This window comes from Talpa occidentalis, unplaced genomic scaffold (assembly GCF_014898055.3).
Source record: "Talpa occidentalis isolate TD23 unplaced genomic scaffold, MPIMG_talOcc4v2.1 talOcc4.15, whole genome shotgun sequence".
Classification (NCBI taxonomy): domain Eukaryota; kingdom Metazoa; phylum Chordata; class Mammalia; order Eulipotyphla; family Talpidae; genus Talpa; species Talpa occidentalis.
Window position 1 is genome coordinate 47,223,409 of NW_023601543.1, and position 27,152 is coordinate 47,250,560.

Sequence of the window (27,152 nt, forward strand, 5' to 3'; positions counted from 1 at the left end):
ATGAAAGAGCTTCTGTACAGCAAAAGAGACTTTAACTAAAACTAAGAGACACCACACTGATTGGGAGAAATTTTTGCACACAGTATTACTGATAAGGGACTGATCACAAAGATCTACAGAGAGCTCACAGTACTCAACAAAAGCAAAGAAAACAATCCAAGGAGAGGGCCTCCCCTGGTGGAGCAGACATTGAGCGCTGGGCTGCATAGCTGCCCGCAGCCTCTGCAGTGCCGGTTTGATCCCCAGCAGCTGGCGAGGGTCCCACATGGTGCGCAGACCTCTCCTATTGTGTCCGCTGCTCCCCTCAGCAGTGTATTTCCTCAGTCTGCCTTTTCTATTACCCGCTTTGGTTCTGGTGAGTTCTCTCACCCTCCCATACTTCTGACTGCATCCAGTGCTTGTATAAATAAATAAATAAATAAATAATAAATAAATAAATAAATAAATAAATAAATAAATAAATAAATAAATCTTTTTAAAAAATGGGAAGAAGAGCTAAAAAGACACTTCTCCAAAGAGGAAATGCAAATGGCCAACAGGTATATGAAAAAATCTTAATCATTTGTAACCAGAGAAATGCAAATCAAAACCACAATGAGATATTATTTTACACCAGTGAGAATTGCATATATTAAAATAAATAGGAAATAGCAAATTGGCAAGGATGTGGAGAAAAAGGGACTCTCCTACACTGTTGGTGGGAATGCAAACTGGTCCAACCATTATAGAAAGCTGTGTGGAGTTTCCTCAAACTACTAAGAATGGAGCTTTTGTATGACCCAGCAATTCTACTCCTAGAAATCTACCCAAAGGACACAATCATTTATTCAAAAGGGTAAGATTTGGAAACAACCCAAATGCCCAAAAATAGATGACTGGATCCAGAAGATGTGGTATAATATACACAATGAAATATTAGTTAGTGATCAAAAAAGATAAACTCATGTCATTTGCAGCAACATGGATGGAGCTGGAAGGGATTATACTGAGTGAAAAAAAGCCAGAAATCAAAAGAAAAATATCGGATATTTCACTTATAGGAGGAATGGAGGGGAACCAAATAAGATATCAGGAAGAAAAATAATTATAATAAATTAAGAAACAAACTTAACAGGCAACTATTATTCAGAGACACTGCAGAGGAGGGAGAGGAGTCAAAACAGGGAAGGTAAGAGCACATGGGACTATGGGGTTGGTCCATGGGTGAATTGGTGGTGGGAATTTTATGGGGACTATACCTGAGAGGAGAAAGCATGCATTGTACAAAAAGGAAGAATGATGTAATATGTATATATGCATATATGTATATGTGTATATATATATATAATTTTTAATTAAAAAATTGGTAGAGCCACTTTGCAAGTCAGTTTGGCAGTTTGTCACAAAACTAAACATAGGTTTATCATGTGACCTTGCAATTGCACACTGAGGGGTCTACCTGATATAAAAACCTATGCCTACTTGGAAAGCAGCACAGTTCTGATGGCATCCAATGAGCTCTCCAGGGCCTTTGAAAATCTGGGAGACAGGTTGTAAATCTAGCCCAGGGAAGTACACATATACACAATAGTTCTTTAAGTTAACAGTGTCTGGCATGTAGGAAACAGTGAAAAAGTATAAAAAATAAGAGTGAGGTGGCTCTCCCTGCGCAGGAGCACATTCCACCAACTTTGTGGCATGCCAGCCACAGTATCTTGACCATTGTGCCTGTGGGGTAGGGCAGGAAGGAGAGGGTAAGTGTGGTGGCTTGGCAACTATAGCATATAGGACAGGAGGGCCGGTCAGCTGGATGGTGAAGGCAAAGATGGCAGCTGGTTCTGGGACTGTAGGTGCTTTGGGGTGCTTGGCGTAGATCCCTTCCCACCAGGTGGGCAGGTCTTGGGCAATAGCGAGAAGCTGCACAACCATGGGCTTAAGAATTTCAAGAACATGGTAGTTTTGATTTACATTTCCCTGATTACAAGTGATGTTGAACATTTTTCATATGCCTGTTGGCCATTCGCATTTCCTCTTCAGAGAAGTTTCTTTTTAGCTCTTCTGCCCATTTTTTGACTGGATTATTTTCTTTGTTGTTGTTGAGTCTCATCAGCTCTTTGCAGATTTTTGTGATCAGTCCTTTATCATTAGTGTTGGGTGCAAAAATGTTCTCCCAGTTGGTGGGGTTTCACTTTGTTTTTGTTATTGTCTCTTTTGCTTTGCAGAAGCTCTTTAATTTGATGTAGTCCCAGCTGTTGATCTTTGCCTTCACTATCACTGCTTTGGGTGATGTGTCTGTAAAGATGTCTTTGATGTTCAAATCACATAGTGTTTCGCCTATATTTCCTTCTATGTATTTTATGGTTTCAGGTCTTATGTCTAATTCTTTAATCCATTTTGAGTTGATTTTTGTGCATGGTATGAGGTAGCGGTCAAGCTTCATTCTTTTGCATGTAGCGACCCAGTTTTCCCAGCACCATTTATTGAACAAACTTTCTTTGCTCCAATGCATAGTCTTTGCTCCTTTGTCAAATATTAGTTGACCATAAATCTGTGGGTTTATTTCTGGATTTTCTATTCGATTCCATTGGTCTGTATGTCTGTTCTTGTTCCAATACCATGCAGTTTTGATGATTATGGCTTTGTAGTAGAGTTTGAAGTCTGGGCGTGTGATGCCTCCATTCCCTTCTTTTTTTTTCAGGAGAGCTTTGGCTATTCGGGGTTTTTTGTGATTCCATATGAATTTCAGCAATAATTGTTCTATTTCTTTGAAGAATGACATTGAAATTTTGATTGGAATAGCATTGAATCTGTATATTGCTTTTGGTAGGATGGCCATTTTAATAATGTTTATTCTCCCAATCCATGAGCAGGGGATGTTTTTCCTTTCTTTGTGTCTTCTTCTATTTCTTTTAACAGTGTTTTATAGTTTTCTTTGTATAGGTCCTTTACCTCTTTTGTTAGATTTATTCCAAAATATTTGATTTTTTTTGTTTCAATAATAAAAGGGATGTTTTGATTTCTTCTTCTTCAGATACCATCTTACACCAGTGAGAATGGCACGTATTAAAAAAACTAGCAACAACAAATGTTGGCGAGGGTGTGGAGAAAAAGGAACTCTTCTGCACTGCTGGTGGGAGTGCAAACTGGTCCAACCACTATGGAGAGCTGTGTGGAGATTTCTGGACCTACTAAACATAGAGCTTCCATAGGATCCAGCAATTCCACTCCTAGGTATTTACCCAAAGGACACAGAAACATCAATTCCAAAGAACACCTGCACCCCTATGTTTATAGCAGCACTGTTTATAATAGCTAAGCTTTGGAAACAGCCCAAATGCCCAAAAATAGATGACTGGATCAAGAAGATGTGGTACATATATACCATGGAATATTACTCAGCATTCAAAAAAGATAAACACATGCAATTTGCAGCAACATGGATGGCGCTGGAAGGGATCATGCTCAGTGAAATAAGCCAAAAAGAAAAAAGAAAAATACCGGATGGTCTCACTCATAGCAGGAATCTAGAAAACTTAAATAAGGGACCAGGAAAATGAATAACTATAAGAAAGTGAAAATCAAAATCAACAACAAACTATGAACCAGAGACACTTTTTGGGGAGTGGGGGGCGGGACGGGAGGGATTGGGGTCAGAATGGGGGGATTGCAATTGTATGGGGAATATAAAAATAAAATTTATTAATTTTAAAAAAAAAAAAGAATTTCAAGAACAAAGACCATGACTGGGAGAATAGGAGAAGACAATGAAAAGAAGTACTTGATTTAAGCAATAAAAACGATGACTATGGGTGCTTTGGTGGTGGGGAAACTATGGTAACTACATCTGAGGAGAGAAATTCTATATTGTGAAAACCTAACAAAGATGTTAAAAAAATAAAAAGGAAAGAAATAAAATTGATGAAGGACCCCACAGAGACCTACAAATAGCCCAAGGCCAGCCAGTAAGATTGTGCAGAAAAGTGCTAGCTCTCTGAAAAGCATATGCAGATCACAGCTGCCTAGGTCCTGGAGCCTGTGACCTAGGTTCTTGTGGAGACACGTGGGAACCGTCACTAAGGTAAATAACCCTCACTGAGTAATCAAAAATGAGATGCTTGGGCATGGGAGCAGGGTGCAAAAGGCGCCATTTCTGTGGACACTGAATTGGGCTACTGCCTGCGTTCCGGATCAGAGGGCTTTGGAATTGAGACTGGGGAACAAAATTCGGGTCATGTGATTCCCAGGACTCGTGGCACAGGGCAGACATAGCACCCCCACACCATTGAGCCATTCCACTCCACCCCCACTTAGTTCCCTGGAGACCCACAGGGTCTCTAGAAAGATACTAGGAAAGATCTCTGGCGCCACCTAGTGATCAGAACAAAATCACCAACTTCCTAATAGTTGGAAGCCAGGCTTTCCAAAACCACCCTCAGGCTCTTGTGAGGGGTTGGGCCACGCAAACGGGGATAAGAAGGGAAACAAGGCACGGAGCAAGATCCCATTCTGGAACTGAGAGCTAGTCACAGGATTCAGAGCGTGGGATGCATCATAGCAGTGGGCACTGCACAGGGTGACAGCCGTTGTTTTGGATCTGAGACCCTGAGATTGAGAACTAAAGCACAGAATTCAGAGCACGGGATCCACACAGCCGTGAGCACAGCACCGGGTGAACATGGGGCAGACACAGTACCCAGCATCAGTAATAGCCCCTGTGTGGAGGTGCTCCCCTATCCCCCTTCATTTCTCAGAGAACTACAGGGGAAAAGCACAGGTCAGCAAGTACAGGTCTCTAGCGCCACCTAGTGACTAGAGAAAAATCACCAACTAACTGATTCCTTGCTGGAACTGAGTAAATATGGAGGAAGAGAACTGTAAGAGACAGTGCTCAGCAACACAGCCACAACATCAACAACCTCGCGGATTTTGGGCTTACCAGTGCTGGTCTCAGTCTGGTAAGCAGTTTTCAACACCCCTGAAGGAGCAATGCAAAGAGATGCCCGCCAACACCACAATGTCCCAACACATAGAACAAATTAGAACGCAAACAGCAGGGAGAAGGAAAAATACAAATAACCAAGCAAGCCCACAGGAGGAGGACACACCACAAAAAGAAAACCAGTCACCAGAGTTCAACAAGATGGAAGAACTTCTCTGCCTGTCAGATAGAGAATTTTGAATCACCATGATTAAAAAGTATAATGAGATGAGACAATCAATGAACTGAAGAATGAAAATGAGACCTTAAGAAAAGAAATAAAAAAGAAGGAGGAAACAAAAAGATTGCTGGAGGAGACAAAGAGCTCTTGGAATAGCATTGAAAACAGGACTGAGGAAATGGAAGAATGGATCAGTACTCTTGAAGATACAGAAATAGAAAGAACCAAAAGAGAAAAAGAGAGAGAAGTGCAAAGGAAGAAGAATGAGAATACCCTTAGACAATTATCAGACTCCATGAAGAAAGGTAATATAAGAGTTACAGGCATTCCAGAAGGTGAAGAAAAAGACGAAGGATCTGAGAAATTATTCAAGGAGATAATTGAAGAAAACTTCCCAAGTATGAAAAAGGAGATGGATGTAGACATACAAGAAGTAAGAAGAACACCCAGTTACCCCAATAAAAAGAAAACTTCAGCAAGACACATAATAGTAAAGCTTACAAGAGTCCAAGATAAAGAAAAAATAATGAAACTGGAAAGGGGGAAGAAACAGATAACCTATAAGGGAAAATGAATAAGGTTAACCTCAGACTTCTCTGAAGAAACACCATGGGCAAGAAGAGAATGGAGTAACATATTCAACAAACTTAAAGACAGCAAATGCCAACCAAGAATACTTTACCCTGCAAAGCTCTCCTTCCTCTATGAAGAAAAAATATGGACCTTCTCAGACAAACAGAACTCCAGAAATTCATTAAAACTAAACCCCCATTCCAAAAATTTCTACAAGAAGTCCTAAAGCGAAAACCAACAGAGGAATGATCAAGAAGAACAGAATAAAGTGATGAATAAAATTACAATAAAGAGAAAAAAATGGCAAATACAGATGCCAATGTATCAATATTAACTCTAAATGTAAATGGATTAAACTCATCAATAAAAAGACACAGAGAAGCATGCTGGATTAAAAAACAAAATGCATCCTTCTGCTGTCTCCAGGAAACACATTTAACCACAAAAGATAAACACAGACTGAAAGTAAAAGTTTAGAAAACAATCCTACAAGCAAATGGACCAAAAAAGAAGCAGGAATAGCCATTCTTATATCAGATGAAATAGACTTTAAATTAATAAAAGTTAAAAGAGACATAGACAGATGCTACATTATGATCAAGGGGACAATACATCAGGAAGATATAACACTCATCAACATATACTCACCAAATGAAGGAGCACCAAAATATATTAGACAATTATTATCAGCTCTGAAAATGGACATTAAAGAAAATACATACATAGTGGGAGACTTCAACACTCCACTCTCACCAATGGACAGATCAACAAGACAAGAAATAAATTAAGACACTAGAGCTCTAAATAAAGACATAGAACTCATGTACTTAACAGACATCTATAGGACACTGCACCCAAAAAAATTATCTGAGTACACATTTTTCTCAAGCGCACATGGATCATTCTCCAGAATCGATCACATACTGGGCCACAAGACAAACATCAACAGATACATGGAGATCAAAATCATTCCAACTATCTTCTTGGATCATAAAGGCATCAAGCTAGAAATAAATCACGAAAAGAAAACAAAGAACCCTCCCACCTCATGGAGATTGAAATCCACACTACTGGAAGACCACTGGACTAATGAGGAGATCAAGAAGAAATTAAAAAATACTTTGAGTTGAACAACATGGAGGACACCGATTTCCTAAATGTATGGGATGCAGCGTAAGCAGTAATAAGAGGAAAATATATAGCAATACAGGCTCACATCAAGAAACAAGAAAGAACTCAAAGAAACAACCTAATCTCACAACTCAAAGAACTAGAAAAAGAACAACAACAACAAAAATCATAAAGCCAGTAGAAGAAATGTGAAAAGCTTTCAATGGTGAAAAGCTGAAGGCCTTTCCTTTAAGATCAAAGCAGAAATAAATGAAATAGAAATTAAAAAAAAACAATACAAAAGAGCAATGAAACCAAAAGTTGGTACTTTGAAAAAATAAATGAAATAGACAAACCTCTAGCCAGGCTCACAAAGAAAAAAATGGGAGAAAACACATATAAATAGGATTGTAAATGAAAGAAGAGAAATCACAACAGACTCAGTAGAAATCAAAAGAATAATCAGAGATTACTATGAACACGTATATGCAAACAAATTCAACAACCTAGAAGAGATGGACAAATTCGTAGAACGATATAATCATCCAAAGCTGGACAAAGAAGAAATAGAACAACTGAACAGACCAATTACAAGCAGCAAAATTGAGGCAGTAATCAAAGCACTTCCCAAAAACAAAAGCCCAGGTCCAGAATTCAGAAATGAATTCTACCAAATGTTCGGCAGTGAATTAGTGCCTATACTACACATATTCTTTCAGAAAATTGAAAAAGAAGGAATACTATGAAATACGTTCTATGAAGCCAACATTACACTAATACCAAAACCAAAAAAAGACAGCACACAAAAAAGAAAATTACAGGCCAATCTCCCTAATGAATACTGATGCAAAAATCCTCAACAAATTCCTTGCCAACAGAATCCAACAATGCATCAAAGGGAAAATACACCACGATCAAGTGGGATTCATCCCAGGGGCACATGGATGCTTCAACATACGAAAATCGATCAGTGTAATCCAACATATCAACAACAAAAAAAATAAAAACCATATTATCATATCAAGAGATGCTGAGAAAGCATTTGACAAAGTCCAACATCCATTAATGATGAAGGCCCTTGAAATTCTTGGGATAGAAGAAACATACCTTAACATGATAAAAGCCATATATGTCAAACCCACCACCAATATTATTCTCAAAGGTGAAAAGCTGAAGTCCTTTCCTTTAAGATCAGGAACAAGACAAGGATGTCCTCTCTCACCACTGCTCTTCCATATAATACTGGAGTCCTAGCCACTGCAATAAGACAAGAGAAAGACATACAAAGAATCCAGATAGGGAAAGAAGAAATAAAACTATCACTGTTTGCAGATGATATGATAATATACATAGAGAACCCTAAAAACTCCACAGAAAAACTACTCAAAATAATCAACCAGTTCAGTAAATAGCAGCATACAAAATTAACACACAAAAATCCCAGTAGCCTTCCTATACACAGACAATCAATCTGAAGAAGGAGAAATCAAGAAAACCATCCCTTTTATAATTGAAACAAAAAAATCAAATACTTGGGAATAAACCTAACAAATGAGGTGAAAGACCTATACAAAGAAAATTATAAAACACTGTTAAAAAAATAGAAGAAGACACCAAGAAATGGAAAGACATCCCCTGCTCATGGATTGGAAGAATTAACATTATTAAAATGATCATCCAACCAAAAGCAATATACAGATTCAATGCTATTCCAATAAAAATCCCAATGACATTCTTCAAAGAAATAGAACAAATAATGATGAAATTCATATGGAACCACAAAAAAACTATGAATAGCCAAAGCCCTACTGATGAAAACAAAGGAGAAAGGAGGTGTCACACTTCCAAACTTCAAGCTATACTAAAAAGCCATAATAATTAAAACAGTTTGGTATCAGAACAAAAACAGACACACAAACCAATGGAATCAAACAGAGAGCCCAGAAATAAAACCACACTTATATGGACAACTAATCTTTGACAAAGAAGCAAAGACTGTGCAATGGAACACAGTTTGTTGAATATATGGTGCTGGAAAAACTGGACCACCACCTGCAAAAAAATGAAACTAGACCACTACCTTTCACCATGCACAAAAATCAACTCAAAATGGATAAAAGAACTGGACATAAGACCTGAAACCATAAAATATATAGAAGAAAATATAGGTAAAACAATACAACACATACATCGCAATAATATCTTTAAAGACTCATCACCCAAAGCAAAGAAAGTCAAGGAAAACATAAACAGTTGGGGATTACATAAAACTGAAAAGCTTCTGTACAGCACAAGAGACATTAACCAAAACAGAGAGACACCCCACTGATTGGGAAAAAAAACCTTTGCATTCCTGTCAACTGATAAGGGACTGATCACAAAGATATACAAGTAACCCACAGGACTCAACAAAAACAAAACAAACAATCCAGTCACCAAATGGGCAGAAGAACTTAAAAAAAAAATTTCTCCAAAGAGGAAATGCAAATGGCCAACAGGCAGATGAAAAAATGTTCAAAATCCCTGATAATCAGGGAAATGTAAATTAAAACCACATTGAGATACCACCTTACAGCAGTAAGAATGGCACATATATAAAAAAAAAAAAAAACAAGCAACAACAAATGTTGGCGAGGATGTGGAGAAAAAGGAACTCTCCTACATTGCTGGTGGGAGTGCAAACTGGTCCAACCACTATGGAGAGCTCTCTGGAGGTTCCCCAGTCTACTAAAAATGGAGCTACCATAGGACCCAGCAATTCCACTACCAGGGATCTACCCAAAGGACACAAAAACATTGATTCAAAAGAACACCTGTACCCCTATGTTTATTGCACCACTATTTACAATAGGCAAAACCTGAAAACAACCCAAATGCCCAAAACTAGATGACTGGATCAAGAAGATGTGGCATATATACACAATGGAATATTATTCAGCAATCAAAAAGATAAACTCATGCCATTCACTGCAACATGTATGGAGCTAAAAGGAATTATGCTCAGTGAAATAAGCCAGATGGAAAAAGAAAAATATCAGATGGTTTCACTTATAGCAGGAATATAGGTGAACCCAATAAGACATCAATGTAAAACAATATTAACAATACAAAACACAACAAAGCAAAAACGGACAATTATAAATCAGAGACATACTGCAGGGGAGGAGGAGGGAGCAGGATCAGTGGGAGGGAGAGAAGGAGGGATCAGAGGGAGGAGCACAGGGGACTGAGGTGATGGTGCACAGGTGCATTGGTGAAGGAAACTCTATGGGGACTATACCTGAGGGGGTGGGGGAAGCAAATATTGTTTAAAAATGAACTATGATGCAAATTAAAATTTTAATTAAAAAAAGAAAGAAATTGATGAACATCTCTCAAAGAGAAGGAATATAACACATGAAGATATCTCTAAAGACTGATGTGAATTATAGAATGCAAAATACCTCACTAGAAGGTAGTGTTTAAAATACTTCAAGTGACGAGCAAAGAATTCAATCAAGGGCCTCCCCTGGTGGCACAGTGATTGAGCGCGGGGCTGCGAGGCTGTCCGAAGCCTCTGCAGCGCCGATTCGTTCCCTGGCCACTGGCGAGGGTCCCACCAAAAAAAAAAAAAATTCAATCAAGTTCGGTTCAAACTGCTGGGAAGTTTTTATATGGTGACAGAAAGCCAACGATTGATGACTTAATAATATGTGGGCTATTGCCTATTTTAGTCCATAGTCTTCAGTGAGAACACAGTCTTTCTTTGTAATTCAAAGTGCATGGGCTTGAGAAACATCACATCTGGAACCTCTAAACAGTCCAAACAGTAGTTCAATGCAATGCTGTCACACTTCTCTGGAGGCTTCTGCATTCACCCCCATCAAAATGTCTGGGAGCAAGCATTGTAGGTACTGGGAAATAGAGGCGATGGGCCATAGTATAGAAACTAGGTCACTGTAGTGCCAGCAAGGCACAGAGCAGAATTTCTATGATCCGAGCAGACAGGTAAAGGAGAGTCTTAAAGGAGAGTCCTGGAGCCCTCAGTGGCTTTTTCAGGCTTTTATTGAGCTTTTTACAAGGAGGGGGGTGATGGAGGGCGGGGTTGTGTGTGTGTGTGCATGTGCGCGTGTGCGTGTGCGTGTGTGTGTTGGGGGGCAGGAGGCTGGCAGGTCTCTCAGCCCCAGGCGAGTCTTCACTCTTTCTGGGCTCTCTGGCGTTCTCTTGTGGTGTCCCAGCTTTCTCTGCTGCTTCCACCACTACTACTCTCCTGCTGGTGTCCCCGTGCTGCGGCCCTTATAAGTCCAGTCTCTGCCCAGCTGTGCCTACCTATGTATGCCCACACCCTACTCCAGGTTCCCACCATCAGGCATGCATGTAGTACCTCAGGGATCCATCATTAATGATAATGGCAGGAGGGTGGAAAAGCCTGATAATTTTTCACTTACCCTACAATAATAAATCCTGAAGTCCTGAAACTCTAACTTTCTGTCATAAATCAGTTTATTCCAATGACATTTTAATAAAATGTCAAGTCATGATGGTCACCTTCTATCACCTCAAGACCCCACCACTCCCAACAGAAACCAGTCAGGAGATTTTTGCAGCACTTGATTCATCACACAGATGTAAATTATTAGTAAACAAAGTCTTGGCTCTCTTTCACCTTACTAATGCTGGCAATGAACGAATACAGATGGTAATAGACTCTGGAATAGTCACTCATTTGGTCTCTTTGCTCAGCCACCAGAAAGCTAAAGTTCAGACTGTGGCAGTTAGAGCTGTGTACAATGATGTTACTAGAACTGATGAGCAAACACATGTAGTTTTGAACTGTGATGCTCTTTTACACTTCCCAGCACTTGTAACACATCGCAAAGAAAAAAGTAATAAAGAAGCAGTGTGGTTCCTCTCTAATATCCCCACAGGAAATCATCAGGTTCAGGCAGTAATTGATGACAATCTTGTGCCAATGATAATACACTTTAAAAAAAAATACACCTTTCAGATAAGGGGGAATTGGGCACTTAGAAGCTGCTTCAGCCATGTTTAACTTAACAATTAGAGAAAGGAAAATCAAGAGGCTTACCTATTCCAACAAAAAGTTATTCCACCTTTTTGCAATTCACTGGCTGTAAAAGATGCACTCTTTGTGTAAGTATCCTTGCTGTAATGTATTAAAAATTGCTGAAGATGAGGCAGAAACTGTAACCAATCTTATAGAAGAATGTGAAGGACCTGAAAAAATAGAACAACTTCAAAATCATGAAAATGAAGACATCTACAAATTGGTCTATGAAGTAATTGATGGGTTAGTCTCTTCAGATGATACTGATTAAGACCCTAGCCTGGTTTCAGAGGCATTGCAATGTAGAACATTAGTTTCAATTCATCTGTCAGTTTTATTAAGATATTGTGGAAGTTAGGTGTAATGCAGCATTGATAAATACATATAAACATTTGACCCATCAAGTTTGGCTCAAGGGATCTGCTGCTGCATTAAACTGGGAAAGAAAATGTGAAGATGGTGAGCAGGTGGGGAGTGAGAATGAGTGACAAATTGCAACATATACTGTGCATGAATGCTTATTTAGCTTATTCAACGTAAAGAGGGCTACAAGTCATAGATATTCAGTGCCTGCTGGGAAACAATTATTTACTCTATGTCAATTAGTGCAGTACTGTCATCTTCAAGCCTTATAAGCACAAAGGTGAACAGGATGCCAGGTTCATCTTCCAAACCTAAGACTCTTCACTCCTGAAACAGAATCCTAGTCCTGGGGTGACTTTGATGCTGATTCTAATCATTTGAAAAAGGAAAACTATAAATAAAATGGTGAGTGGTTACCAGAGACTGGAAGGTGGAAGAATGAAGTACAGGTAAGTTTTAGGGCAGAAAATATCTGTATGATAATATAGTGGTATATAGGAGGCAATATACCTTTGTCAAAACACTTAGAAATTGTCTAGAGCAGAAGGCTCCCGGAGGAGCCAGAGGTGAGCTGGGAAGTTCGCCCATGCCAGGTCCCTTCTGGCCTGCAGTCCCAGCCAAGAGGGGGAGCAGGAACCCACCCCCGGGGCAGACCGGGCACACAGGGAGTGCATCCCGAATTGCCATTTTAGAACAGGGACATTTCTCCAGTAAAGACTGCTTGAAACCATCAGAAGGCTCCCTGAGGAGCCAGAGGTGAGCTGGGAAGTTCGCCCATGCCAGGCCCCTTCTGGCCCGCAGTCCTAGCCCAGAGTGGGAGTGGGAACAGACGGCAGTCAGAGCCCAGAGTGGGAGTGGGAACCCACTGCCGGGGCAGACCAGGCGCTCAGGGGAGCATGTCCCCGCATCAGCATTTAAGAACAGGGACCTTTCTTCAGTAAAGACTGCTTGAAACCGACAGATGGCTCGTGGAGGGGCCAGAGGGGAGCAGAGAAGTTCACCCAAGATGCCGGCCAGTCCCAGCAACACAGTGTCCCAATGCATATGGTAAATTAGAAAACAGACAGTAGGAAGCAGAAGAACCACAAGCAACCTAGCAACTCCTCAGGAAAAAAGCACACCACAAAAAGAAAACCACCCCCCCCAGATTGCAACGACAGTAACTTGGAAGAACTTCTGAGCCTTCTAGAAAGAGAATTTAAAATTGCCATGATTAAAAAACTGACAGAAGTCATAAAGGAAAACAATGATAACAATGAAACAATGATAACAATGAAAAATAATCAACAATCAGAAGAATGAAATTGAGTCTCTAAAGAGGGAAGTAAAAGAAATGCAGGAGATCAAAGAATTAATGGAGACGCTAAAGAACTCTGGGAAAAGCAATGAAAGCAGAATAGATGAAATGGAAGAACAAATAAGTACTCTTGAAGACACAGAAATAAAAAGAACCAAAACAGAAAAGGAAAGAGAGGTACGAAGGAAAAAAGAACAAAGAAAGACATCAGGAACTATCTGACTCCATGAGGAAAGGAAATATAAGAGTTATAGGAATTCCAGAAGGAGAGGAGAGAGATGTAGGAACAGAGAAAAAAATTCAAGGAGATAATTGAAGAGAACTTCCCAAACATGAAGAAGGAGCTGAAATTGATATACAAGAAGCAAGAAGAACATCAAACTTCCACGACGAAAGGAAAAATACAGCAAGACACATGATAGTAAAGCTCCCAAGAATCCAGGACAAAGGAAAAATAATGAAGCTGACAAGAGGTAAGAAACAGATAACATTCAAAGGAAAACCAATCAGGCTGACATCAGAATTCTCTGAAGAAACACTACAGGCAAGAAGACAGTGGAGGGACATAGTCAATAGACTCCAAGAAAACAGATGCCAACCAAGAATACTCTATCCTGCAAAGCTCTCCTTCCTCTATGAAGAAAGAATAAGGACCTTCCCAGACAAACAGACACTCTGGAATTTCATTAAGACTAAACACCCACTCCAAAAAATACTACAAGGAGGCCTAAAGCCAGAACCTCAGAGGGACGAATAACAACGAAAGAAGGCCAAAAAAAATTATTAAAAGAATAAATAAATAAAATCAAAGGAAAGACAAGCACAGTGGCAAACACAGATGCTAACATATCAATATTAACTCTAAATGTAAATGGACTAAACTCTTCAATAAAAAGACACAGAATTGCAGGCTGGATTAAGAAACCAAACCCAACCTTTTGCTGTCTCCAGGAAACACATTTAGCTACAAAAGATAAAAATAGACTCAAAGTTAAAGGATGGAAAACAATCCTACAAGTAAATGGACCAAAAAAGAAAGCAGAAACAGCTACACTTATATCAGATAAAACAGATTTCAAATTCAAAAAGATAAAAAGAGACCCCAAGGATCACTACATTATGGTCAAAGGGACAATAATTCAAGAAGAAATAACACTCATTAACATATATTCACCAAACTAAGGAGCACCAAAATATATCAGACAACTATTTTCATCTCTGAAAACAGACATCAGAGAAAACACATACATAGTGGGAGATTTCAACACAGCACTATTAACAATGGATAGATCAACGAGATAAAAAATAAGTAAAGACACTAAAGCTCTAAATAAGGATCTAGAGCACTTGGGTTTAACAGACATCTATAGAACACTAAACCCCCAAAAAAATGGAGTACACATTTTTCTCAAGCGCACACGGATCATTCTCCAGGATTGATCACATACTGGGACGTAAGACAAACATCAACAGATACACTAAGATCAAAATCATACCATCCATCTTTTCTGACCATGAAGGCATCAAACTAGAAATAAACCATAAAAAGAAGGCAAGGAACTCTCCTACCTCATGGAGATTGAAAACCACACTACTGGAAGACCACTGGACTAATGAGGAGATCAAAGAAGATATTAAAAAATTCTTTGAATTGAATGACAAGGAGGACACCAATTTCCTAAATGTATGGGATGCAGCAAAAGCAGTAATAAGAGGAAAATATATAGCAATAGAGGCTCACATCAAGAAACAAGAAAGAACTCAAAGAAACAACCTAATCTTGAAGCTCAAAGATTTAGAGAAACAACAACAAAAAACCCCCAAAACCAGTAGAAGAAAAGAAATAATAAAAACCAAAGCAGAAATAAATGAAATCAGAACTAAAAAAACAATCCAAAAGATCAATGAAACCAAGAGCTGGTTCTTGGAAAAAATAAAAAAATAGACAAACCCCTAGCCAGGCTCACAAAGGAAAAAGGGAGAAAGCACAAATAAACAGGATCATAAATGAAAGAGGAGAAATCACAACGGACACAGCAGAAATCAAAAGAATAATCAGTAACTACTATGAATAGTTACATGGAAACAAGTTCAACAATCTAGAGGAGATGGAAAAATTCATACAACTCTACAATCACCCAAAGCTAGATAAAGAATAAATAGAACAACTAAACTGACCAATTACAAGCAGCAAAATTGAAATGGTAATCAAAAACCTCCCCAAAAACAAAAGCCCAGGACCTGATGGATTTACAAATGAATTCTACCAAACATTCAGAGACGAATTAGTGCTTATCCTTCACAAACTCTTCCAAAAAATTGAGAAGGAAGGGACAATACCAAACACGTTTTATGAAGCCAACATTACACTAATACCAAAACCAAACAAGGACAACACAAAAAAGGAAAACTACAGGCCATTCTTCCTAATGAACACTGATGCAAAAATCCTCAATAAAATTTTGGCTACCAGAATCCAACAATGTATCCATAAGATAATTCACCATGACCAAGTAGGATTCATTCCAGGGACACAAGGATGGTTCAACATCCGAAAATCAATCAACATTATCCAACACATCAACAAAAAGAAATATAAAAACCATATGATAATATCAATAGATGCTGAGAATGCTTTCGACAAAGTGCAACACCCATTCATGATAAAAGTCCTTGAAATTCTTGGGATACAAGGAACATACCTCAACATCATAAAGGCCATCTATGACAAGCCAACAGCCAGTATCATTCTCAATGGTGAAAAGCTGAAAGCAGTTCCATTAAGATCTGGAAAAAGACAAGGATGTCCACTCTCACCACTGCTTTTCAATATAATACTAGAAGTCCTAGCCAGAGCAATAAGACAAGAGAAAGACATACAGGAATCCAATAGGAAAAGAAGAAGTCAAACTATCACTATTTGCAGATGATATGATAATATACATAGAGAACCCCAAAAACTCCACAGAAAATCTAATTCAACTCATCAATCAGTTCAGTAAAGTGGCAGGATACAAAATCAACACGCAAAAGTCAGTAGCCTTCCTATACACAAACAATAAATCTGAAGAAGAAGAAATAAAAAAAAAAATCCCTTTTATTATCGAAACAAAAAATCAAATACTTTGGAATAAATCTAACAAAAGAGGTAAAGGACTTATACAAAGAAAACTATAAAACACTGTTAAAAGAAATAGAAGAAGACACAAAGAAATGGAAAGACATCCCCTGCTCATGGATTGGAATAATAAACATTATTAAAATGGCCATTCTACCAAAAGTAATCTACAGATTCAATGCTATTCCAATCAAAATTTCAATGTCATTTTTCAAAGAAATAGAACAATTATTGATGAAATTCATATGGAATCACCAAAAACCCCGAATAGCCAAAGCTCTCCTGAAAAAGAAGAAGGGAATGGAGGCATCACATGCCCAGACTTCAAACTATACTACAAAGCCATAATCATCAAAACTGCATGGTATTGGAACAAGAACAGACACACAGACCAATGGAATTGGATAGAAAATCCAGAAATAAACCCACAGATTTATGGTCAACTAATCTTTGACAAAGGAGCAAAGAATATGCATTGGAGTAAAGAAAGTTTGTTCAATAAATGGTGCTGGGAAAACTGGGTCGCTACATGCAAAAGAATGAAGATTGACCACTACATCACACCATACACAAAAATCAACTCAAAATGGATTAAAGAACTAGACATAAGACCTGAAACCATAAAATACATAGAAGGAAATATAGGTGAAACACTACGTGATATGCACATCAAAGACATCTTTATAGACACATCACCCAAAACAGTGATAGTGAAGGCAAAGATAAACAGCTGGGACTACATCAAATTAAAGAGCTTCTGCACAGCAAAAGAGACAATAACAAAAACAAAGAGAAACCACACCAACTCGGAGAACATTTTTGCACACAACACTAATGATAAAGGACTGATCACAAAAATCTGCAAAGAGCTGATGAGACTCAACAACAAAGAAAATAACCCTGTCAAAAAATGGGCAGAAGAGCTAAGAAGAAACTTCTCTGAAGAGGAAATGCAGATGGCCAACAGGCATATGAAAAAATGTTCAACATCACTTGTAATCAGGGAAATGCAAATCAAAACTACCATGAGATACCATCTCACCCCAGTGAGAATGGCACATATTAAAAAAAAAAAAAAACTAGCAACAACAAATGTTGGAGAGGATGTGGAGAAAAAGGAACTCTCCTCCACTGTTGGTGGGAGTGCAAACTGGTCCAACCACTATGGAGAGCTGTGTGGAGATTTCTGGACCTACTAAACATAGAGCTTCCATATGATCCAGCAATTCCAGTCCTAGGTATTTACCCTCAGGACACAGAAACATCAATTCCAAAGAGCACCTGCACCCCTATGTGTCCGAGCCCGCGGACTGGTCAACGAGGTTCTCGGGGGGAGAGCAGCGACCTGAAAGAACAGGGGTACACCACGGAGGGAGACACGTACACTCGGTTCAGCTAAAGCATGTCTCATTTATTTTTGGTTTCAGCGGGGCTTTATAGCTGGGGAAAAGTGGAAGAAGCAGGCCAACAGTGCCTAGCCAATGATTACACACATGACCTTATTTGGTGCGCCGGAGGTCGTCATGCGCACTGGACCGGGAAGGAGCACAGCTAATCCCGGAAGGGGGAAGTATCCTGATGCCATGAGGCAAGGCGCCAACAGATCCCCCTTTTCTCTTTATTAGTGAGGAGGAATGTGCCTGTCTTAGGTTGCAGATTGCAGGGACGAGCCTTAGCCGTCATCACCCGACAGTCCTAGATGAAAGGGGAGCGCGGGCTGTCTTAGGTTGGTCTCGTCCCGCATTCCATCTTACCTGTCATTGGCTATCCATTCCAGCATCCTCAAGGGGGCCCAGCCAGGATGCTGGATAATGACTGACGTTAAAAGGCTACCAAGGGTCAGGACGGTGGGACTCCCATAGCATGTAGACTGTGCTACCTACTGGCCAGGCGCAGACGGCGACCGGAGATCCGTATATGCGTCCCCACTTTCCAGCATTTCCAGGCGGTGATAGTGCACCTGGATAGGTCTCGCCTGAAGGGACTGTGTTTAAAACACAAGGACCTATAGCAAGTAACAATAAAAGGGATAACAGGGGACCCAATAGGGGGAGCAGATACAGCAAATGTCCGTTGAGGCCAGTCCATAAGGGGTTGGCTGCAAGATCCTGCCGGCGTCTGTCTAGGTCTTCTTGGAGCTGGCGGATTTTATTGCGTACGATGCCGGACTTATTGGCATAGAAGCAACAATGCTCCTGCAGGACCACACAGATGCCCCCTTTTTCAGCGGTGAGGAGGTCAAGACTGCGTCGGTTTTGGAGGGTAACTTCGGCCAGAGAGTCTAGTTGGTCCTGAAGATCTTGGATGGTGCTAGATAGTGTCTGTACATCATCAATGAGTTGTTGAGACAAGGTATGGTATTGAGAAACAGAGATGGCCAAACCAGAGGCACCCATGGCCAGGGCAGAGGTAATGCCTTGCAGTTGCAGGGCGAATCCAAGGAAGAAGACGCAGATGCGAGAGCGGCGGGTGGTCCGAGGCCGGCTAAGACATGGGCGACAGGGTACTGTTGAAGAACCAGGAGAATCCAGGTGGCCACAGGCATCCTGAAAAGGAAACAAAAAGAGACACCTCAGAGGGATTCAGCCACCCTGGGCGGAAGGGGTGGACGGGGCGCCTCGGCGGCGTCCGGAGGTTTTGCAGTGGCGCTGGGTGGCGCAGGTACAGCGCGAACCAAGCGCTCTGGGAGCCAGCGAGGAGAGTCAGCGTCGTGGGGGTAGACACAAACCGCTCCACGAGCCCAAATCAAAACAAGGTCTGGACCATTCCAAGAGCCGGTAAGTGGGTCCTTCCATTTGACCAACGCAAACTGAGTGGAGGTGGAGGAGTGCCAAAAGCGGTCAGCTGCACTTTTACCAGCATCATCCAGGCGGAGGAAATTTAAAATAAACAAGGCATGACACAGGACATTGCGGGGCGCCAACCGGGAGGGGTACCAGGAAGATTGGGAGATTTTGTGAATAACGGTTTTGAGTGTCTGGTGGGCTCTTTCAACGATGCCCTATCCCTGGGGATTATATGGTATGCCAGTAGTATGAGTAATGGAAAGGGTGGCACAGAACTCAGAAAATGCCTTGAAAGTGTAGCCTGGTCCATTATCAGTCTTAAGGGCCTTAGGCACGCCTAAAACAGAGAAGGCATAAAGGAGATGGGAGATAACATGTTTGGTGGCCTCCCCAGCATGGGGAGAAGCCACTAAAAATCCACTGAAGGTATCAATGGAAACATGGACATACTTGAGATTACCAAACTCAGAAACATGGGTGACGTCCATTTGCCAGAGGTCTCGAGGGGCCAAACCACGAGGGTTGACACCCAAGTGAGGGACAGGAAGGGAAGTAGCACACGTTGGGCAGGAGCGAACAATGTGCCTGGCTTGGTCTCGGGTGAGACGGAACAACACACGCAGGGACCGGGCATCGAGATGATGGAGGTCATGGGCTTGTTGGGCCTGGGTGACCGAAAGAACGTGAATTGTGTGAGTGGCCGCATCGGCCAAGTTGTTTCCGTGTGTCAAGGGTCCTGGAAGACCCGAATGGGCCCAAAGATGGCCGAGGAAGAAAGGAGCAGTGCGGTTCTGGATGGCTGCCTGGCACCGCTGAAAAAGAGCAGCAGCCATGGAGGATGTCTTGATAAATGGGGCGGTTTCAAGTAGGGGGACCAACTGGGCGATGTAAGCACTATCCGTATATAAATTAAGAGGTTGATGGACAAAGGAAGAAAGAACAGTGATCACCACCTCAAGCTCTACAAGCTGGGCCGAGGAATGCCGGGGAAAAGCTGGCTGACGCGCGGCGCGGCGGGAGGGGCTGCGAGTGGGTCTGGTTTGGCTTCTGTTTCCCCTTTTTCCCATTCTCCTTCCGCAAACCGGAAGGTTCAGGGACAGGAGAACTGGGGGAGCCACCTGTTCTGCTCCAAAACTTTTATGGCCTCGAGGGCACCCTTTCATTCCAGGGCCCCACGTTGGGCGCCACCTGTCCGAGCCCGCGGACTGGTCAACGAAGTTCTCGGGGGGAGAGCAGCGACCTGAAAGAACAGGGGTACACCACGGAGGGAGACACGTACACTCGGTTCAGCTAAAGCATGTCTCATTTATTTTTGGTTTCAGTGGGGCTTTATAGTTGGGGAAAAGCGGAAGAAGCAGGCCAACAGTGCCTAGCCAATGATTACACACATGACCTTATTTGGTGCGCCGGAGGTCGTCATGCGCACTGGACCAGAAGGAGCACAGCTAATCCTGGAAGGGGGAAGTATCCTGATGCCATGAGGCAAGGTGCCAACACCTATGTTTATAGCAGCACTGTTTACAATAGCTAAGCTTTGGATACAACCCAAATGCCCAAAAATAGATGACTGGATCAAGAAGATGTGGTACATATACACAATGGAATATTACTCAGCATTAAAACGATAAACACATGCAATTTGCAGCAACATGGATGGAGCTGGAAGGATTCATGCTCAGCGAAATAAGCCAAAAAGAAAAAGAATAATACCGGATGGTCTCACTCATAGCAGGGATCTAGAAAACTTAAATAAGGGACCAGGAAAATGAATAACTATAAGAAAGTGAAAATCAAAATCAACAAAAAACTATAAACCAGAGACACTTTTTGGGTGGTGGGGCACGGGGTGGGGAGGGATTGTGGTCAAAATAAGGGGGTTGCAATTGCATGGGGAATATAAAAATAAAATTTCTTTAAATATAAAAATAATAATAATAATAATAATAAAAAGAAAAAGAAAACACTTAGAACTTGTCTTACAGTACAAAGAGTGAAACTTAAAGTGTGCAATTTTAGAAAATCACTTGGGAGGTCATAAATTCCAGGAAGGAATGCAGACTATCACTAGAATCTAACTATATTACAATATGAGAACTTCACTGAAGCGAGTGGGGGACTAGGTCCTGACCTAAGAAACTTTGGAAATGAATGGAGTAAGACTAAAAACACAAGGTACTGTCATAAGCATTGTAATCTGTTTATAAAGTCTGTTTCCCATGAAGTTATGACTTAACAATTCTGATGGTGCTATACACGTATACTGGAATTGAAGAATTAAATAGATGACAGATGTTGGGAACCAAGTTTTTCACTTTTGGCATGGAAATTTATAAATAAACAAGGGTGGAAGGCTAAAATGATTCATGTGGTAATGGATTAGAGTTGGAGACATCAGTAAGAACTCATGTTTATTTTTTTAAAGATTTATTTATTTGTGCATACAAGGGCTGGGGTACAGGCCAGATATGCGGGGGGTGAGAGGATCCACCAGAGACAGATTGGGGAACAGAAACAATCTGTGAGGCAGATTGACTGAACCACACTGCTGAAGGGAGCAGCGGATGAGACAGGAGAGGTCTGCCTTGCCATTTGGGTTTCTCCTTGGCCGGCCGGGGATCGAACTCGTGTTGCAGAGGCTGTGGATTGCGTCATAGCGTGGTGCTTACCTCCTTGAGCCACCAGGGAGGCCCAGAACTCAAGTTTAATTTAATGTAGATACAGGTGGTTACATATAGAAATGTTTGTAGATATGTTTATATACTTGGGTTAATCTATACACACTTATTTGCTCTGCCAGCTAAGAGGATCTAGCAGCAATGAAACCACAGGAACAAAGAGCACATCTAGCTTCCAAATAATGGTTTTTACAATAAAAGGAATGAGGGGTCCTTGGAGAAATGGCTGGTTCCAGAAATGGGGCAGGAAATATACAAGATGAGCCTAGCATCTGCTAGTGCTAAAAAGTAAAGAAATGCTTAAAAACACACACACATACATTTATGGAGGTCTGTCAAAGGAATACAGGAGCCAAATGAAAGAGTGCCTAATGGTCAAAATTAGGATAATTTGAACAGTAAAATAAATCAAGATGTACATACTTAATAACCCAAAGTAAAAAATGAATATCCATAAATGCATACTGATAGAAAGAAATCACTGAATTAATAGATGGGGAGAAGAAATAAATCTCTCATGCACAAGAATTCCAGATAATGTAGATACTTTTTCCTCAAGGAAGGGGAATAAAGTAGTCCATGCCTTTTGATTTTTAAATTATTTTTGTTGACCTAACATTGTTTTACAATACTGCATATGCTTTAGGTGTATATTTCACAAAAGTATGTTGCCAAACCCACCAACCAAGCACCACAGACCTCCACTATAGTCCATTGGGCTCCCTCCACATTTAGTCCCACCCTTTCACACGCCCTTCTTAGTAGTTTCACATCTGCACTCAGATTTCAGGTGTTTGTTTTTGTTTTGTTTTTGTCTGTTCCTTTACTTTGTTTTTATATTCCACATACAAATGAAATCATGTATACATGTATTCCATCATGTATACATAAGTCATATCTTTCTTAAAAATATGTATTTTTAAAAGATTTATTTATTTTTATATAAGAGCTGGGGTACAGGCCAGAGGTGCAGGAGGGTGAGAGGATTCACCAAAGAGTGGGGAACAGAATAGGCAGACTGACTGAAATGCACTGCTGAGGGGAGCAGCGGGCAAGACAGGAGAGGTCTGCCATGCCATGTGGGAATCTCCCTGGCTGTCTGGGAATTGAACCCGCTGCAGAGGCTGCGGACAGCTTCACAGCGCTGTGCTCAACCCACTGCACCACTGGGGAGGCCCAAAAATATGTATTTATTATTAATTGAGCTAATATTAGGATACCAATGTCAGGTATTCCTACTGTATTGCATTCACCAACAAGTCAGCCCAAATCCACTAACATAGTCCATTGTGCTTACTTCACTCTTTGTTATTACCCTTCCCCTACCCATTACAAATCTGGATGCCTCCGTTCTGTAGTAAGATTTCAAAGGTTAGATTTTAAGCTAGTCTTTATCTGACTCTTAGTCTGTTTTTTATATATTCCACATATTAATGACACCATCCTGTATTTTTCTTTCTCTGACTTATTTTACTTAGCATTATCACTTCCATCTCTATCCATGCTGCCACAAATCATAAGTTTATATTTTTGATTGATGAGTAATATTCCATTGTGTATGTAGACCATGTGTTGATCCACTCATCTGTTTTGGGACACTTAGTTTGTTTCCATAATTTGACTATAGTAAATAGCACTGCAAAAACATGGGAGTGCAAGTTTCCTTTTGTTTTTATTCAATCTTTTAATATATGTACTTTTTTACATCATTGTTCGTTTTTGTACAATATTTCCTTTCTCCTCTCTGGTGTGGTTCCTGTAAAGTTCCCACCACCAATTCACCTGTGAACCATGACCATAGTCTCTTATGCTCTCCCCTCCCATTTTGATCCCTCTTCCTCCCCCTAACCTAAAGAATGTCTCTGCTTTATAGTTGTCTATTATTATTTTTCCCCTGACCCCTTATTTGGTTCACCTATATTCCTCCTGTAAGTGAAACCATCTGATATTTTTATGTTTTCTTCTGACTTATTTCATTGAGCATAATCCCATCTAGCTCCATCCATTTTGCTGCAAATGGCATGAATTTATCTTTTCTGATTGCTGAATAGTATTCCACTGTGTATATATACCACATCTTCTGGATCCAGTCATCTATTTTTTGGGTTGTTTCTATATCTTACCTATTATAAACAGTGCTACAAAAGACATAAGGGTCAGGTATCATTTTGAATTATTTTTTGTGTGTTCTTTGTGTAGATTCCTAGAGTGGAATTCCTGGGTCATATGGAAGCTCCATTTTCAGTAGTTTGAAGAACCTCCATACAGCTTTCCATGGTGGTTGGACCAGTTTGCATTCCTACCAGCAGTATAGGAGAGGTCCTTTTTCTCCACATCCTCGCCAACACTTGTTGTTGCCTATTTTTTTTTAATATATGACATTCTCACTTGTGTGAGGTGATATCTCATTGTGGTTTTGATTTTTTTTTATTAGATAATAAATTTTATTGTTATATTCCACATACAATTGCAGCGCCCCCATTTCTGACCCAATCCCTCCCCTCCCGCCCCTGCCCCCCTAAAAGTGTCTCTGGTTCATAGTTTTTTGTTGATTTTGATTTTCACTTTCTTATAGTTATTCATTTTCCTGGTCCCTTATTTAAGTTTTCTAGATTCCTGCTATAAGTGAGACCATCCGGTATTTTTCTTTTTCTTTTTGGCTTATTTCGCTGAGCATGATCCCTTCCAGCGCCATCCATGTTGCTGCAAATTGCATGTGTTTATCTTTTTTGAATGCTGAGTAATATTCCATGGTATATATGTACCACATCTTCTTGATCCAGTCATCTATTTTTGGGCATTTGGGTTGTTTCCAAAGCTTAGCTATTGTAAACAGTGCTGCTATAAACATAGGGGTGCAGGTGTTCTTTGGAATTGATGTTTCTGTGTCCTTTGGGTAAATACCTAGGAGTGGAATTGCTGGATCATATGGAAGCTCTATGTTTAGTAGGTCCAGAAATCTCCACACAGCTTTCCACAGTGGTTGGACCAGTTTGCACTCCCACCAACAGTGCAGAAGAGTTCCTTTTTCTCCACACCCTCGCCAACATTTGTTGTTGCTAGTTTTTTTAATATGTGCCATTCTCACTGGTGTAAGATGGTATCTCATGGTAGTTTTGATTTGCATTTCCCTGATGACAGGTGATGTTGAACATTTTTTCATATGCCTGTTGGCCATTTGCATTTCCTCTTCAGAGAAGTTTCTTTTTAGCTCTTCTGCCCATTTTTGACTGGATTATTTTCTTTGTTGTTGTTGAGTCTCATCAGCTCTTTGCAGATTTTTGTGATCAGTCCTTTATCATTAGTGTTGGGTGCAAAAATGTTCTCCCAGTTGGTGGGGTTTCTCTTTGTTTTTGTTATTGTCTCTTTTGCTGTGCAGAAGCTCTTTAATTTGATGTAGTCCCAGCTGTTTATCTTCGCCTTCACTATCACTGCTTTGGGTGATGTGTCTGTAAAGATGTCTTTGATGTGCAAATCACGTAGTGTTTCGCCTATATTTCCTTCTATGTATTTTATGGTTTCAGGTCTTATGTCTAGTTCTTTAATCCATTTTGAGTTGATTTTTGTGTATGGTGTGAGGTAGTGGGCAAGCTTCATTCTTTTGCATGTAGCGACCCAGTTTTCCCAGCACCATTTATTGAACAAACTTTCTTTGCTCCAATGCATAGTCTTTGCTCCTTTGTCAAAGATTAGTTGACCATAAATCTGTGGGTTTATTTCTGAATTTTCTATTCGATTCCATTGGTCTGTATGTCGGTTCTTGTTCCAATACCATGCAGTTTTGATGATTATGGCTTTGTAGTATAGTTTGAAGTCTGGGAGTGTGATGCCTCCATTCCCTTCTTTTTTTCAGGAGAGCTTTGGCTATTCGGGTTTTTTTGTGATTCCATATGAATTTTATCAATAATTGTTCTATTTCTTTGAAAAATGACATTGAAATTTTGATTGGAATAGCATTGAATCTGTATATTGCTTTTGGAAGGATGGCCATTTTAATAATGTTTATTCTTCCAATCCATGAGCAGGGGATATCTCTCCATTTCTTTGTGTTTCTTCTATTTCTTTTAACAGTGTTTTATAGTTTTCTTTGTATAGGTCCTTTACCTCTTTTGTTACATTTATTCCCAAATATTTGATTTTTTTTGTTTCAATAACGAAAGGGATGGTTTTTTGATTTCTTCTTCTTCAGATTTATTGTTTGTGTATAGGAAGGCTACTGACTTTTGCGTGTTGATTTTGTATCCTGCCATTTACTGAACTGATTGATGAGTTGAATTAGCTTTTCTGTGGAGTTTTTGGGGTTCTCTATGTATAATATCATATCGTCTGCAAATAGTGATACTTTGACTTCTTCTTTTCCTATTTGGATTCCTTGGATGTCTTCTCTTGTCTTATTGCCCTGGCTAGGACTTCCAGTATTATATTGAAAAGCAGTGGTGAGAGTGGACATCCTTGTCTTGTTCCAGATCTTAATGGAATTGCTTTCAGCTTTTCACCATTGAGAATGATACTGGCTGTTGGCTTGTCATAGATGGCCTTTATGATGTTAAGTATGTTCCTTGTATCCCAAGAATTTCAAGGGCTTTTATCATGAATGGGTGTTGCACTTTGTCGAAAGCTTTCTCAGCATCTATTGATATTATCATATGGTTTTTATATTTCTTTTTGTTGATGTGTTGGATAACGTTGATTGATTTTCGGATGTTAAACCATCCTTGTGTCCCTGGAATGAATCCTACTTGGTCGTGGTGAATTATCTTATGGATACATTGTTGGATTCTGATAGCTAAATTTTATTGAGGATTTTTGCATCAGTGTTCATTAGGGAGATTGGCCTGTAGTTTTCCTTTTTTGTGTTGCCCTTGTTTGGTTTTGGTATTTGTGTAATGTTGGCTTCATAGAACGTGTTTGGTATTGTCCCTTCCTTCTCAATTTTTTGGAAGAGTTTGTGAAGGATAAGCACTAATTCGTCTCTGAATGTTTGGTAGAATTCATTTGTAAATCCATCAGGTCCTGGGCTTTTGTTTTTGGGGGGGTTTTGATTA

The 27,152-nt window shown here is 40.1% G+C and overlaps 1 pseudogene; it reads left to right on the forward strand.

The window, feature by feature from the left end:
* Positions 1–1,804: 1,804 nt before the first annotated feature.
* LOC119245635 (importin subunit alpha-3-like) lies at positions 1,805–12,226 on the forward strand (annotated as a pseudogene).
* Positions 12,227–27,152: the final 14,926 nt, after the last annotated feature.